An 18,108-nucleotide genomic window follows, 5' to 3' on the forward strand; every position below is an offset into this window, starting at 1 on the left:
TAGCAAATCAGAATTTACATGACCTTAAATTAGGGAGTTCAGCCTTCATATCTTCTAAACTACTCTTGCATGTTTCTATAGGGCCTTAGAGTTTTGCTACATAAAAATCGATCTTTTCTTATAGTTCTGGAGTCTGGAAAACAGCAAGGCACTGGGAAATCCAGTATCTGATGAGGGCCTGCTTCCTGGTTGAACACTGTAACCTCACTCTATCTGTCTCTGTATCCTCACAGAGTTCAAGATCAGCCTGTGCAACACGGTGAAACCCTGTCTCTACTAAAATACACAAAATTAGCTGGGTGTGGTGGCATCACCTGTATCTACCTACTAGGGAGGCTGAGGCAGAATTGCTTGAACCCAGGAGGCTGACGTTGCAGTGAGCCAAGATCACAACATTGCACTCCAGCCTGGGTGACAGAGCGAGAGTCTGTTTAAAAATAAATAAATAAATAAATAAATAAATATATAAATAAATAAATACACTTCTGTTATTCATAACACACTGAATTGATGCTACTTCTGTTATAGCAACCCCAAAGGGCTAAGACATCCACCTGGAGACGGACAGCACGAGACCACTGGAGGCCTAATCACACTTAGGAGAAAAGTAGAGGAGAACAGAAGGAAAGGGGGTGCTGAGCAGGCGTGACTAATTCCATGTTCAAGCCTATTGATCCAACAAGAATGTCTCCCTCTACCTGCCTAATGGACAGAGGGAGGTCAGAAACTTTATCTTAGTGACCCTCCTATCACATGGATGTCAACACTGAGAGCTGAGACTTGGAAGGGTCATTCTACAGATCCTCTAACCCCACTGGTGATAACGCCATGGAGATCGTAAAGATATCTGTCTTGCCATCAGATCTTCAGTGCCTAGATTCTTGTCTGGCAATGAATAATCCCTTAATAGTCATTTGTTGAACAAGTTGAGAGATCGATTCTTACATTTATGGAAGTGTATATGTTTAGAAAACTTAAATTCAAATTCTGGTTTTGATACTAACAAACAGTGTTACTTTGGGCAAGTAACATCTCTAGACCTCAATCACTTGTCTGTCATATGGTGTGATAGGTCTTTCTCTAAAATTAATTCTGGGATGCATTCCAATTTCACAATTCTGTTAGTCATCTTCTCATTAGTGCTTTGGATAACCTGTGGCTGCTTTTATAATCACGGTTTGTAACATAAACAAATGCTAAAATAAATATGTTTAGTGGGTAGCCAGAAACATATGGGCTGATTCTCCATACAGGGGTTTCCTTTGTTTTCTATTCTCTTGGTATTTTATTCTTCATGAGAATAGTACCAGAGGTTAGAAAAGAGGACTTATTATCCTACGTCCTGCCTTCTAGGTGCCTTCTTTGACTCTAGCATGAACATTCAAAGTCCAGTGCAGTATTTGGGCACATCTATCAAGTAACCAACATGAAATCTATAAATGAGTGTAATTTCTAAAGAAGTGGTTATAGAAGGCAGTGCTGATAAGCAGAAATATCATTTTAAATGGTAGAGGAAAAACATCTGAGCTCTCTTCAAACCTTGTATTTCTCTGTGGAAACTTATGGAAGTCATTTGAATGCTCAGATACTCCAGTTTTACCATCATAAAATAGGAGGCTAGAGTACCTCTCTGTATTCTTTCACCTCCAACATTCAGCAATTCAGACTAATGCACTGAAAAATTCAGTGTATTTTATGGCTAAAATTTGTCCCCAGGAATACACATTTTAAAACCTGAGATTTTGGTTTTCCTGATCGAGTAGGTAGAAGAAAATAAAATACAGAGCACCACTAGTGTTAAATATTTCTGTTAAAAATTTAAAAAAATTTAAATTATATAACTGCATAGTACTTGTAAATATTTGTGGGGTAATGAAATGTTTTGATACAGGTATGCAATTTATAATAACCACATCATGGAGAATAGGCTACCCATCCCCTTACACACAATCTTATTATACTCCTTTAATTCTTTTAAAATATATGACTAAATTATTATTGACAATTGTCACTTTTTTTGGTATAAAATAGTAGGTCTTATACATTCTTACTAACTATAATGGGAGTTAAATTTACAGAGAGCCATTTTAAGGGCAATTTGAAATCAGTTGCTAAAATTTAGAATATGTAAACCTCATGGCTCAGCTCTCCTTCATCGAGGAGCAGTATAGAGTAGTAAAGCATAGTCTCCAGGCAGAAGTGCCTGAGTCTGAATTGTAGGCCTACAAGCATGTGGCCTCGGTTGCTTCTTTTAGCTTCTCCATGGTCAGTTTCCTTATCTGTAAAATGTGGATTGCAGTAAAGTTCCATCAAGTGATGATAACAGCTAAATGAGTCAATACATATGTTTTAAAGAGCTTAGAAATGTTCCAGGAATAATGTAGCCCCTCAGCGAATGATAGGTATTACCACAACTACTGTTATTACAGGTTGAGTATCCCTTATCCAAGTGCTTGGAACCAAAGGCATTCTGGAATTCAGATTTGTTCGGATCATGGAATATTTGCATTAAAATGGTTCAGCATCCCAAATTTGAAAATCCCAAATCCAAAATGTTCCAATGAGCATTTCCTTCGAATGTCATGTCAGTGCTGAAAAAGTCCTGGGACAGATGCTGCAAACCACCATGGCACATGTTTACCTATGTAACAAACCTGTGCATCGGCACATGTATCCTGGAATCGAAAACACAATTTTTAAAAAAAGTTTTTAATTTTGAAACATCTTGAATTTTGGATTTTCGGATTAGGGATACTCAACCTGTATTATTATCATAGATAATGGTGTGAACCTGTTCACAGAACACATGTTTAAAGATTTTCATTTAACAAGGCTTTCAATGAAACCACAAAAAACGATCAGCTAAATTACTGCCAGTGGTGGAATGCAAGTTAGGAAGATGACAGAAGATGAATAATTGATATGTGATACGGGTTCAAACCCAGCCATGTGAACATAACTGTAAAGAGAAAGGAAAGGAGATACCACTGAGAAATTTACGGAGAAGTGTTTAGGAATACCTGGAGAATAGAAGGTGATTCTGAGCATGTGTAGGAAAATGACAGCTTGGAGCAAAGGGTTTGCTGCCAAAAATAGGGAGAGAGAAAGGTTAGGGATGTCGACTTGTTTTTGCACTACTCTTATTGCTAAATGTTCTGAAAAGATCATTTCCTGCCCCATGACAAAAATTGCTCCATCAGCACCAGCCCAGGGTCTTCACGAAAATCAGAATGGAAGGTGAATCAATCAAATTCAGCAAGAGAGGGACTTGCCACTGCAAACCTCCGTTGATTGTGGGAAGAGGTCGCATTTTGTGGAAGAATATAGAGACATAGTCTTTTAAAAAATTCTCGTTAAATTTTCAAACTATGAATTGAAATTCTAGTGCCATTATTATAAATTATTCAACCTCATTTTAATATTCGATACTAAAATGTCACCCAGCTCAACACTGGCAATGCTTTCCCTGTGGGCACCAGACCTGAGGGTAAATCATGTGCTGCGTGGTAAAGAAGACTAGAGACCGTGGCAAGCTGACCCAGGGATCAGAGAACTATGCCATGCTTCTCTCTTACAACCCTGAGACTGAGAAGACCCATGCAAAGCTGCCCCTTGGCTCCAAGAAGACTATCTCATCAGCCAACAGAGTTGCAGTTGATGTGGTGGCTGGAGGTGACCGAACTGACAAACCCATCTTGAAGGCTGGCTGGGTCTACCACAAATATAAGGCAAAAAGGAACTTCTGGCCACAAGTATGGGGTGTAAACACGAACCCCGTGGAGCTTCATTTCAGAGGTGGCAACCACCAGCACATCAGCAAGCCCTCCACCATCCACAGAGATGCCTCTGCTGGCTAAAGTGGGTCTCACTGCCTCCCGCCAGACCAGATGTCTTAGGAGCCAAGACAATGCAGGAAAAAGAAAACTAGTGCTGAGGGGCTCAGTAAAGTTTGTCCTTATGCCACCACAAAACAAAAACAAAAACAAAAACAAAAACAAAAACAAAAACAAAAACAAAAACAAAACAAAAACAAAAACAAAAAACACACAGAGAGAGAAAATACAAAGAAGCTGTGAATCATGGTAATTGGTGCTAAATCATGAAGAACTTTTGCGATTTTTTTTTTCCTAAGGGGAAACTTGCAATCCGAGATTGCATTTATACATCTGTTTACATTTCCATCTCTCTATCTTTACTAAGGGCCTATGGTAGGCATAACGAGCAGAATAAAACATATCTCAGCATAGAGTGGATAATGTCTACATGGACATATCGGATTCAATATCTGACATCTAAGAGTGTTGCCCGTATCTCAACTACCCTAAACTTTCATTGTGGATATTAGATGAGATCTCTGGGATCAATTAATTGTTTTTCATTGTTGTTGTTTTGACATCAAGTCTCGCTGTTGCCCAGGCTGGAGTGCAGTGGCACCATCTGAGCTCACTGCAGTCTTCACCTCCTGGATTCAAGCGATTCTCCTGCCTCAAGCTCCCCAGTAGCCAGGCACCACACCCAGCTAATTTTTGTATTTTTTTAGTAAAGATGAGGTTTCACCATGGTGGCCAGGCTGGTCTTGAACTCCAGACTTCATGTGATCCTACCTGCCTTGGCCACCCAAAGTGCTGGGAGTACAGGCGTGAGCCACTGTGCCCAACCTGGGATCAATTAATTTCTAACAGTACTTTCAACCCTCTGCCAATGTTCAGAATCCATAGGAGAGTATCTATGGCAAAGTGAGTAGACACCTGATTTTATTTAAGAAGTTCTTGATTGGATCGAAGGATGCCTAGATAGCTGGTAAAGTATTGTTTGTGGGGGTGTCTGTGAGGGTGTTGCCAAGGAGACTGACATTTGAGTCAGTGCACTGGGGACGGAAGATCCATTCTCAGTGTGGGCGAGCACTATCCAGTCAGCAACCAGCATGGCTAGAACAAAGCAGGTGGAAGAAGGTAAGGCAAGCTGACCCATGAGTCCTCTGGCTTTCACCTTTCTCCCATGCTGGATGCTTCCTTCCATTCCTCCTGCCACTGGACATCAGATTCCAGTTTCTCTGGCCTTTGAACTCTTGGACTTACAAAAGTCCACGTTTGCCGGGGGCTCTTGGGCCTTCGGCCACAGACTCCAGACTTCACTGTCAGCTTCTCTGCTTTTCAGGTTTTTAGTCTTGGACTGAGTCACTGCTGGCTTCTTTCTCCCCCAGCTTGCAGATGGCCTGTTGCGGGACTTTGACTTGAGATTGTGTGAGCCAATTCTCCCTAATAAACTCCCTTATATGAAAGGAACGTTATTATAAATTAGTTTATTATATATTATTAAAATTAGTTTATTATATATTATATATTATATTATATATATTAAAATTAGTTATATACAAAGAAGTTAATCAAGGCTGGGCATGGTGGCTCACCCCTGTAATTCCAGCACTTTGGGAGTCAGGTGGGTGGATCACCTGAGATCAGGAGTTTGAGACCAGCCTGGGCAAGGTGGTGAAACCCTATCTCTATTAAAAGTACAAAATAAGCCGGGCATAGTGGCACATGCCCATAATCTCAGCTGCTTGAGAGGCTGAGGCCGCAGAAGAATCACTTGAACCCGGGAGGCGGAGGTTGCAGTGAATAGAGATCGTGTTATTGCACTCCGGTCTGGGTAACAAGAGTGAAAGTCCATCTCGAAAAAGAAAAAAAGAAAGAAAATAAAAAGTTAATCAAAACATTTGGAGAAACATTTATCATCAAGCGTAAAAGTCCCTGAACCTATTTCTAATGACAAGGGCAACCCAACTACAAGGAACCATTTATTTACACCTTGTGTTGATTTACTGATAGGAAACTGGTAGTAAATTATTCAACACCTTTTTTTCCTGGAAAATGACAGGAAAGAGATTGGCAAATCTTCTCCTTGTTAAATTAGTTGCCTTTTAAAGAGACTACAGACTCTCAAGTTTTCAGTGCAGAACCCAGCAGTTAATAAGTTAGAATCATCTTCTTGACAGTTAATAAATAATTCTATAAAATAACCATAAGTTATTCATGGTTGTGCCTTAAGCATGATTAAAAAGGACTAATTTGATTTGGAAGAAGTAGGTGGGCATTCGAGGGAAAGAAGGGGAAAATGAGATTTTTTTCTGTAAGGGACAAATAATACTCAGATGGAACCTGAGACTGGAAAACTTTAGAAATTATTCATTGTTTGCTTGTTCATATGTTGTTTCTTTTCTGTATTTCCAGAACTCAGAAATTTTTTTTTTTTTTTTTGCTTTAGACAACCTCACTTTGATAACTCAAAGCCTTACTTTAATCTCTCCCTGCTCTAGTTTTCTGCAGGCTTTCTTTCTCAATGAACAAATATTTATTGCACACATATATTATATCAGAAGTTTGCGAGAAGTTTGTACGGGAAACAAGACAGAGGCACATTATAACTGATAATGTATTTTCATATCGCCCCTCTTTAAGGACACCAAAACTGGTCACAGAAGATAACAAAGAAACACTATTATGATTCTCATGTTGGCTCAGTCATTTTTATAGACATAAAAATAATACCTGTAAGGGTTCAAGTTCTGTAATATGAAGGCCTCCAAAATGTTAATCTTCCCTCAAATATATTATCAGACAGACACAGAGTCTTTTTTTATAAAACAAAAAACGCAGAAACTTTTCTTTGGATTTGTTAATTCATTCAACATATATCTGTTGACGATCTATTTCACACGTAAGTCTTCAGGGACTACAAGCCTTATTTGGGTCTGCTCTGCTTTCTTTTTTTAGAAAAGTTTTATTTTAAGTTTAGGAGTATGTGCACAGGTTTATTATATAGGTAAACCCATGTCATGGGAGTTCGTTGTACAGATTATTTCATCTCCCATTTACTAAGCCTAGTACCCAATAGTTATTTTTTCTGCATCTCTCCCTCCTCCCACTCTCTACCCTCAAGTAGGCCCCAGTGTCCATGGTTCCCTTTGTGTCATCATTTAGCTACCACTTATAAGTGAGAACATGTGGTATTTGATTTTAGGCTCCTGTGTTAGTTTGCTAAGAATAATGGCCTCCAGCTCCAACCATGTTCCCGCAAAAAATATGATATCATTTTTTATGACTGCGTAGTATTCCATGGTGCATATGTACCACATTTTCTTTATTCAATGTGTCATTAGTGAGCATTTAGGTTGATTCTGTGTCTTTGCTATTGCGAATAGTGCTGCAATGACAATTTGCAAGCATGTATCTTTATGGTAGAATGATTTGTATTCCTCTGGGTATATATCCAGTAAAGGGATTGCTGGGTCAAATGGTAGTTCTGTTTTTAGCTCTTTGAGGAATCACTCCACTGCTTTTTTTGCTTTCTAAGAGAGCAATCTAAGCTAATAGATTATCATTTGTTTTATTCTTCTATGGAAACCATAGAAAACCATCTATTTCCGAGATATGAACCTTTCACAGATATTTTATTCCATTTCATTCTCCTTTCTTAATAATCATATAGAATATCTTGTCTTTTCCCCTAAGTATCTCTGTTAGAGAATAGTTTGGTTGTAGGTACTTAGATAAATAACCCAGATGGCATGTGTCTATGATACAATCTCTATAACACTATGATCAGGGTCTGTATCTCAGACTTCTTCCTTAAGTAAGGCAATTATATGTATATATAGTTTAGTAACCCATTTGTAACTCAGGTATCTTCCATCTCAGCTTAGGAAGCACAGTCCCCTCTTACTGTGGAATCTATTTATATTATCTTATTTCTTTCCTTCACTTTCCTTATATCTAAATTTAGAATCCAATAGTCCACAAAATACATTCCAATTCAGTGTATTTTGATCTACAAGGCTCATACCAAGGCACAAATCTCTAATCCCATGATTTTACTGCAAAAGTTGTAAAGTAACATAGGGTTGGATTTACTGCAATCCTTTCGAAAGTGTCGACAATGTCGAAAGTTCATATGAGTAAATTCTGAAGGAATACTGTACCTAACAAGATGCTCTAGCTAATTAGACATGTAAATTGGGTGTGGTATTTGGGAAAGATAGAGGAAGAAGAGAAAAATTGAAACCGATTTCTACCTTCAGAGAACTTCAGTGTGTTCTCAGGGCAGTCTCTGTCTACATTATACAAATCACCCAGGGTACATCTTTACATATAAAACTATAAAGCAATTTTCCATTATCTTATTAGTAGTTCATAGTAAAGAGACGAAGTTCTTTGTTTTTGAGAACATAAGTTCTTGGGTTTAATCTAAGTTTAACTTTAAAGTTGTTCCATTTATATGTTTTTATTAAGATGAAGTTGCAGAGGAGATAAGCTTGTAAAGTTGGGTAGACACAGAGCTGTGTTTGAATTAATTTTTTTTTTTTACTATGAAGAACTTTTCCCAAGAATTCAAGAAATTGCTTGTGGTAATGAGAACCAGAGAGAAGACATTAAAGGCCTTCAATGAATGATAGACCCTTGAGATGCCTAAGTGCCCATGACAAGAGCTGGCCAAGTGCTGCAGAAAGATCCCTGTTATGGTCCGCTCCCTTAAACACTGATGGATTTGTGAGCACCTAAAGATAGCAAACTTGACACAAACATAAGATATCTCAAGAGAGACAGTATTTACAGGACAGTGGAAAAAGTCTTTCTGCCAGCTCCAAGAATAAGGACATTTGACCCAAGGGAACTGAATCAGGAGGGGAATGTTTGATGGCATTCTGTAACTATTTTAAGTGACTATTTGCATATATACTGAGTTATTTTTTGGCATAACAGAAATATTTAAGCAACAATTTTCGGTTATGAAACAAAGTTACTAAAGGCATACAATTGTGCCAATGAGTAGCAATGCAAGAAATGTCTTGCTTCTACTGCAGAATGGTTAAAATTGTATGTAAATTTTTTGTATCAAATACATTTTTTATTAGAATTCTGGTATATGTCTTTCAATTTAATTTGAAAAGGTCTTTATTCCTTTTGAACTGAGAAAGGTTAATAAAAATAGTGATAATAATAACATGTATAGTAAATGCTTAATATGGGGATACTGTGGTAAGTGGATAAGCGTTTTGTATGGATTAGTTCATTTAGCCATTACACCACCCTAAGGTGAAATTTCTAATTTTTACTATTGTATATATGATGATACTTAGGTATTAGAGAACCTAATATATAGATTTAGGATACAAAGCAAGTCCGATTAACTCCAGAACCTTTGAACCAATACGCCAGGGTCTGACAACCTCAGCACAATTGATATTTGGACTGGTTTATTGGTTAAAGATGGGACCTTTACTGTGTATCATAAGATGCTCAGCTGCATCCCTGGTTTCTACACACTACATACCAGTGGTGCTGGTACCCTCCCAAACACACACACACACACACATGTCTGCACACACACACACACACACACACACACACACACAATGTGAAAATTGCCAAATGTGTCCTAGGTGCGGTTGGAAGGGAGGCGAATCACCTGTGTTGCGAACCACAGCTTGACACTATATTGCTTCCCTGCAAATTCGGCAGGTGAAATGGGAAGCACAGGACCACTGGGAGAGATACTTTCAGTAACCCCTGAAAGTTTTAGAAGACAGGGCCCTGAACATGGCCTGGGAATTATGGGGAGCACCTAATTAATTTGATGTCTGTGCTCCTTATCTACCCTTACTTAAGAGTTGAGGATTCAGGAAAAAAAGATAGAATTTGATGTTAGCGTTTCATGCCCAGTTTGTTTGACATGTCTTTCGCATTGGGGTTTCTGTAAGCATATTTTCTACCCAACCTGGCCCAGCTAATGGCTTGAGCCAAGAGCAGTTTGAGCAGATAATGAAAATATCCAAATCAGAATTTAAAGTGGAAAGATAAAACAGAGAGAGTAACTGAGAGGTTAAACTATCAGGGTGGCCAATGGAGAAGCTACATCAGACCTTGTTTTGTGGCCATTATCTCTTTAGGACAGAATAAAAGGTACCTCTCACCTCTCCTAGGAGGGCAGCCAAGCTTTCACTTTCTTAAAGACAACACATTTTACCACCAGGCAGCAGGTGTCAATTAGCCTTCTGAGTGTAAGTTGGGCAGCCCTGGATGCTAAGAACAGAGAAAATCTGCTATTTGGTCAAGTTCAGTATGAAACTCTATATTGGGGGTAGGAAGTTGAAGATTGAGAAGGAGAGTGCTTTTTGCCACCTGAATACTGAGATTAGAAAGGACAGCATCTCTGGATGTTCTGAATCCGGAGACCTAGGCCTGTTTGCTGGTGAAGGGAAGATCAATGCTGCAGTGAGCCGCGATCGTACCACTGCGCTCCAGCCTGGGTGATGGAGTGAGACCCTGTCTCAAAAACAATATTATCATTTTCTAAAGGATTTAAGAGATCTTTAACAGTAATGTTAAAGGTATGCAATTATTTCCATGTGTTATGAAACTGGATCTTATTCTCCGGATTCTTTTTTTGAAAAAAAAAAAAAAAAAAAAAAAAGGCTGGGAAAAATTTGGTAAGGCCTTGAATAGCTTTATCAGATTTACCCTTCATTCTATAAATTAAACCCACTTCAGAAAGATTAAAGAATAAATTTTAATCAAATTTGGGGCAATGAAAAATCAGAATATAAGTGAGTCACAATATATATGTTTTTAACTTACACAAATCTAACACTGAATTCAGCAAAAAATTATACCAATTTAAAAAATGAATTATATATTTTCTCATGTTTTTTGTTTAATGCATATAATCATGTACATTATATATTTATCGATATATATAACTGTCCAGATTGTACACAAACAAATGCATATTGGATATTTGCTGAAACACGAAGCTTGTCACATAACAATGTAATTGATGTATTAGTTATTAATCCTGTTAATAATGCTGACCAGGTGCAGTGGCTCATGCCTATAATCTCAGCACTTTGGGAGGCCAAGGCAGGAGGATCACTAGAGAAACAGAATCAAAAGAGTAGTTATAGATAAAGAAATTTATTATGACAGGTTAGCTTATGACTGTGTGGAGGCCGAGAATCTCCATGATCTGCTATCCACATGCTGGAGGGGCAAGAAAACCAGTGGTATAGTTCCAGCCCAAGCCCAAAGGTCTGACACCTGGGGAACAAAAGGTGTAAGTCCATGTCCAAGTTGAAAGGCCAGAGAGCTCCTGAGATCTAATGTTAGAGGATAAAAGAAAAGAGATGCTCCAGCCCAGCAAAGGGAGTGAATTTGCCCTTCCTCTGTCTTTTTGTTCTATTCAGGCTCTCAGCAGATTGGATTTTTCCCACCCACGCTAGGGCAGGCCATCTTTTGTACTCAGTCTACGGATTCCAATACTAATGTGCTTCGAGGGACACCTTCACAGACACACCCAGAAATAATACTTTACCATCTATATGGAGATCTCTTAGGCCTGTCAAGTTGACAAATGAAACTGACTGTCACATCTGATAAGGCCTATCCCCTAAACTAGGTACCCACAGCCTAAGTGCCAGCCACCGTGGGCAACGGGGAGCTCCTGGAATGGAATGTGTCATGCTCTTTCAGGCCCCTTCCTATGCTACAGAAACACTTCTCTTCTCTTCTATCTGACTTGTAAGAGTCTTTGTGGAAGCTTTTCTTTGCTTCCCTGGTGACATTAGTTCTCTTCCTTCTCTTGGCCCATGGGAGTTTTCTCATTTTTCCTTCCTTGTCCCTCTCTCTGCCTTCCCTTCTTCTACCTCTGTCCTATTCCCTCTCTCTGTTCCCCCTTCTTTCCTTCCTTGCATTCTTTCTTTTCTTTCTACCTTTTCTTTCTTTCTTCCTCTTCTCCCTAATCTTTATACTAGAATTATTTGTTGATATATTTGTGCTTCTGAAAATCTGTGAGTTCCTTGCAACAAGGCACTTTGTGTTACAAAGAACCCGTTTTTTTGTTTGTTTGTTTGTTTGTTTTTCTTTTTTATACTTCTGGAATTAAAATAAATACAACCAAAATGTGAGACAAATATCTAAATGTGAAGTGCTTATATTTGATATGATAGAGGTATAAAGAGGTTAATATCTTCGGTACATAAAAGGCTCACTCAGATGTGTATAAAATACTGTAACATTTTATCAGATAAATGGGTAAATAATATGAATAAACATTTGTTCAAGGGAGAAAAGGAAAAAACACTTGGGAAAATTTGTCCTCACTGATATTCAAATACATGCAAATGAAAACAATTTGACATTACATTTTTTACCTGTTGGAGAAATGCAAACATTTTAAAGGAATTAATACCATTCTACATTTCTATTCAGTGCACATTTATTGCTGATAGAATTGCAAATTGGCATACACATTTTGGATGTAGATTTGAGAGAAAATACTGAAATTTTAAGTGCCTGCCTTATTCTTTGCCCATTTCTAAGGACAACAATTCCTAACAGTTGTGTTTGCATTGTTTGTCATGGTTCACAGGAATCTTCTAAACCCTCCCTTAATTCCTGGCTCCTCACAGGGATCAGTGAAAGTACAAAGAGTAAGTATTACACATCGGACATGAAAGAAGCCAACAGCCTCTAATACATCAGTGAAAAACATTTCCCACTTTAGTATTTCATATTAGAGAGTAGCAAACTGACCAAATCAGATTATTTTTATTGGGAAGTATGAATGCCAGTGTGATGGTTAATTTTATGTGTCAACTTGCCTAGGCTGTTGTGCCCAGTTATTTGGTCAATTATCAATCTAAATGTATCTGTGGAAGTATTTTTTATATGAGAGTCACATTTACATCAATAGACTTTGAGTAAAGTAAAGCAGATTATGCTCCATATTATGGGTGGGTCTCATCCCGTTTGGGGAAGGCCTTGGGAGAAAAAGACTGGGGTCTCCTGAAGAAGAGGGAATTTTTCCTCCAGACTGCTTTTGGGCTGGCAATGCAACATCAGTTTTTCCCTGGGTCTCCAGCCTGCCAACCTGTTCTGTGTGGGTTTTGAACTTGCTCGTCCTCACGATCATGTAAGCCAATTCTTTAATATTCCTTAAAATAAATCTTGACTAATTCATCTAGGATAGATCACCTAAGACCAAGTTAACTATTGCTATATTCTTCTCCTCTGTGATTCTATATAATAGAACAATCTTGAAGGCATACCACTGGAGTGATTTATAGGAAAGATGGAAATAATCTGTGCATTCAATTTCAATCTATTCTTATTACTAAGATAGAAATCCATGTAATGATTATTCTCATTATCAGATCATATCAAACCTGAAAATTGTGTCAAGATCATAGTAGTGTACATAGCCATATATCCCATACCTGAAAAGTCACTTAAAAAATAATAATCAGGAGGGCTATTATCTCACTTTTTTAAAGGTCTTTCATTCATCAGCTATATAAGCCACTCAGAAACTTGATGGTACCAAACTGATGCAAACCAGTAACTTTGTCTGTTCAGAGATAAAAGGTTTACTGGTCTGTTTTCACACTGTCAATAAAGACCTATCTGAGACTGAGTAATTTACAAGGAAAAACAGTTTTAGTAGACTCACAGTTCCATGTGACTGGGGAGGCCTCACAATCATGGTGGAAGGTGAAATGCGCTTCTCACATGGTGGCTGGCAAGAAAAGAGCGCTTGTTCAGGGAAACTCCCCTTAATAAAACCATCAGATCTCATGAGACCTATTCACCATCACAAGAATAGCACGGGAAAGATCTGTCCCCATAATGCAATTACCTCCGACCAGGTTACTCCCACAACATATGGGAATTGTGGAAATTACAATTCAAGATGAGATTTGAATGGGGACATGCCAAACCACATTAGAAGGCTATTTCAGATTCAAGTCTAAGTCACTATTTGCTCAAACTTCTGACTTCAAAGTGCAAAGTCTCCATCAAGCATATATTAACACCCTCTTACTATGATAATTTGCTACTTCATAGATCCTCATAGGTACTATCTATTTTTGTTCATGGTCTGCAACACTATGGCTTTTTTTCTATGGGGTTTTAATAGATATTTTCAGATTTCAGAAATAGATGGCTTCTATTTAAGAGTGCTATTATGGTTACTTTCTATTAGCTCAATATAAACCCTATCATCCTTCAACCCTGTCATCTCTTCATTGTGAATTGCTATTGTGAATATTTCCAATTCGTGCTTCATGGACGATTGCTGTTTGACCATTTCTCCATGTTTGGCTTACTCATATTCATATTTAGATCCCAACATGCCAGAGTCCCCAGAAGTCAATGAAAAATCTATTCACTGATAATGAATCAGTGGACCATCATCAGTGAATAGATTTTTGATATGGGTAATGTGTGATCTTAATCATGTGATTGTTTTCTGAAGATGTATTACAGTAAACCTTTTCAGTCCTCAGTAAGTCACATTTCAGTGGACTTGCTTTCAAATGCAGAAGATATCTTTCTTTGAACCACATTCCTCTCTAATGAAATGCTTTGAACCACATTCCTATCTAATGAAGTGCTTTCCATTGTAAAAGCCATCCATTAAAGTCGAGTGACTCAAGAGACAATGCTAATGAAAAAAAATATTGTTTATTATTTTTTAAACTGGTGTTTCATAATTTGACAATAAAAATTAGTGACTTCTTTAAAAAATTGTAATATCATTGACTACATACACCTCAGAAAGCAAATGTCATTATTTCATTGCATTTTAGTAACATAATAAAGTTTGCTGTTAAAAAGTTGAGTTCTAAGTGTAATTTTTGTTATCATATTTTGCATTTGTTCAGGGATTCACTGACAAGTTTAAATGGATACTCTTTTCCTTAGCATCTTCTATACATTAAAACTTTTAATTGTTGAATTAAGTGCATGAGAGCTTGTGTCAGATGGGACACTATTAAAAAGCAAATTAAAGCCTAATTCTCATTTCTCCATATAGTCAGGGGAAGCCAAAACTTGGAGTTTCATTAAATCTAACAGACTTATTTTAGTCATTAGTTTCAACCTCTTCCCACTACCAAACCTGTGGTCAGAGCTGCTTAATTAACTAATTTGACTTTTCCCCGTTCCTTCCCTGAGCCCTCCTTCTGGGGATAATGAGTAGCCACATGTCTAGTAGATGGTCAGCAGGAGGGAGGCCATGGATAATCAGCCCCATGAGAAGCAGATTATCTTTTACTGCATTTCTCTTCCATAGATTGATAAAATGAAGGAAAGACCTTTAAGTGGCAAAAAGTTTAACAATTAATTCAGCTATTGCAGGAAGATGCTACATTCCCAGAATTTTTAGTCTTGGAAAGTTTCTTAATGCATGCTGTTTCTTTAGTCTACACGGTCTTCTCTTTATGCCCAGCAAATTTCTATTTATCTCCACAATCCTACCTAAAGCATTATCTAAATGTCTCTCTGTATTAGTTCATTCATACGCTGCTGTGAAGAAATACCCAGACTGGGAGACTTATAAAGAAAAGAGTTTTAATTGGCTCATGGTTTTGTAGGCTACACAGGAGGCATGGCAGCATTCGCCTCTGAAGAGGGATAAGGGAGATATTACTCATGGTGGAAGACACAGTGGGATCTGGCATCTTCCATGGCAGGAGCAGAAGACAGAAGGTGATGCTTCACACTTTTGAACAACCAGCTCTCAGAACTCACCCACTTTCAACCTCTTAATCCAATGGATGCTACCACCCAGTGGACGGTGGTAACCCATTCATGAGCACTCTGCCCCCATGATTCAATCACCTCCCACCAGGCATTGCCTCCAACACTGGGGATAAGAATTCAATGTAAAATTTGCTGGGGGCACTGATCAAAACCATATCACTCCCAGACATCTCCATGAAGAGTTAACCTCACAATTCGGTGTCTCTCTGTTCCTTTCGCAGGTTTTTATTGGACAAGAACATACTGACTGCTCTTTGTGGAAGGAATTATAGCACTCATCATATTATGGTTTTAATTACTTTAAGCTAATTTATTTCTGTGAATACTATAGCGTCAGAGAAAGGTGAAAATAATGCATATTACAGGTTGGTGAATCATCAAATAGTAAACACACTTGTGTAATCAGCTCTTGTCAGCAACAGGACATCATCAGCCTTCCAGGAACACCATCTCAGTTCCTACATGTCTCTCCTTTCCAAAGATAACCACAGCCATGCCTTTTGCCATTAGTTTTCCCTATTTCTGTATTTTATATAGAGTATGTGCTCATTGATACCTATGTTTTGTTCCAAATTGTTAGTAGGAGCAGGAACCCGCATCCAGGAACAGAGCCCTTTGCTCCTCCCTCAGAATGAATGGAGACCAGAAATCAGATGTTTATGCCCAAGAAAAGCAGGATTTTGTTCAGCACTTCTCCCAGATCGTTAGGGTGCTGACTGAGGATGAGATGGGGCACCCAGAGACAGGAGATGCTATTGCCTGGCTCAAGGAGGTCCTGGAGTACAACGCCACTGGAGGCAAGTATCACTGGGGTTTGACGGTGCTAGTAGCATTCTGGGAGCTGGTGGAGCCAAGGAAACAGGATGCTAATAGTCTCCAGTGGGCCCTGACTGTGGGCTGGTGTGTGGAACTGCTGCAAGCTTTCTTCCTGGTGACAGATGACATCATGGATTCATCCCTCACCTGCCGGGGACAGCTCTGCTGGTATCAGAAGCCAGGCGTGGGTTTGGATGCCATCAATGATGCTATCCTGGAAGCACGTATCTACCGCCTGCTGAAGCTCTACTGCCGGGAGTAGCTCTATTACCTGAACCTGATCGAGCTCTTCCTGCAGAGATCCTATCAGACTGAGATTGGGCAGACCCTGGACCTCATCACAGCCCCCCCAGGGCAATGTGGATCTCAGCAGATTTACTGAAAAGAGGTACTAATCTATTGTCAAGTACAAGACGGCTTTCTACTCCTTCTACCTTCCTGGAGCTGCAGCCATGTACATGGCAGGAATTGACGGCAAGAAGGAGCATGCCAATGCCAAGAAGATCCTGTTGGAGATGGGAGAGTTATTTCAGATTCAGGATGATTACCTTGACCTCTTTGGGGACCCCAGTGTGACTGGCAAACTTGGCACTGACATCCAGGACAACAAATGCAGCTGGCTGGTGGTCCAGTGTCTGCAACGGTCCACTTCAGAACAGCGCCAGACCCTGAAGGAAAATTACGGGCAGAAGGAGGTTGAGAAGGTGGCCTGAGTGAAGGTATTATATGAGGAGCTGGATCTGCCCGCCGTGTTCTCGCAGTATGAGGAAGACAGTTACAACCACATTATGGGTCTCATTGAATAGTACGCAGCGCCCCTTCCCCCAGCTATCTTTCTGGGGCTTGCTCGCAAAATACACAAGCGGAAAAAGTGACCTAGAGACTGCAAGGGTGGAGAGGAGGTTCTCAATAAATAAATTATTGTATTAAAAAATTGTTAGTAAGCAGTTATATACTATGACAGAGTAAAGAAATCACACAAAAAATCAGCAAGAACTTGAACAAACACTTCACAAAATAGAATATCTAAAATAGTCAAAATACTAAATAAAAAAGCAGCCAACCTCATTGGTGATCATAGAAATGCAAACTAAAGACCTCAGAGAGACACACCAGGATGACTGAAATTAAAGCAAAAAGAAGTCATGTCTTCTTCCTGTAGTTTGATCATTTTCATTGCTGAATTATACATATTATCCTATGTGTTAGATTGGTACCAAAGTAATCACATTTTTACCATTAATGTTAACTGTGAAAACTGCAATTACTTTTGCACCAACCTAATATAATTATTTTGTTTATGTATTCTAGTATGATGGGCATTTAAGTGGTTTCCTTTTTTTTTTTTTAACTATGACAAATAATGCTGTTATGAACATTATTGCATATATCTCAGGTACATATATGCTCACATTTCTGTTGAGTGTATACTTAGGAGAATTTCTTAAATACTGGCCATGCTAACATTCAGCTTTAGTAAATACTGACATATACTTTTGCAAAGTATCATTAATTTATACATTCCCTGAAGTATATAAGAGGTTTAGATGTTCATATCACATGCTCAGCAACACTTGCTCTTCTCAGTATTTTTTAAATTTTTTTTTACATTTTTTGAGCTGAGGAATTGCCTCCGCCTCCAGAGTAGTTGGGACTACAGGTGTCTACCACTAGACATGGCTTCTTCTTGCTT

The 18,108-nt window shown here is 38.6% G+C and overlaps 2 pseudogenes; both read left to right on the forward strand.

The window, feature by feature from the left end:
* Positions 1-828: 828 nt before the first annotated feature.
* LOC101029247 (large ribosomal subunit protein uL2-like) lies at positions 829-3,928 on the forward strand (annotated as a pseudogene).
* A 12,260-nt stretch (positions 3,929-16,188) lies between these two features.
* Positions 16,189-17,290, forward strand: LOC101029562 (farnesyl pyrophosphate synthase pseudogene; annotated as a pseudogene).
* The last annotated feature ends 818 nt before the right edge of the window (positions 17,291-18,108 follow it).

Source organism: Saimiri boliviensis, chromosome 18 (genome assembly GCF_048565385.1).
Source record: "Saimiri boliviensis isolate mSaiBol1 chromosome 18, mSaiBol1.pri, whole genome shotgun sequence".
Classification (NCBI taxonomy): Eukaryota; Metazoa; Chordata; class Mammalia; order Primates; family Cebidae; genus Saimiri; species Saimiri boliviensis.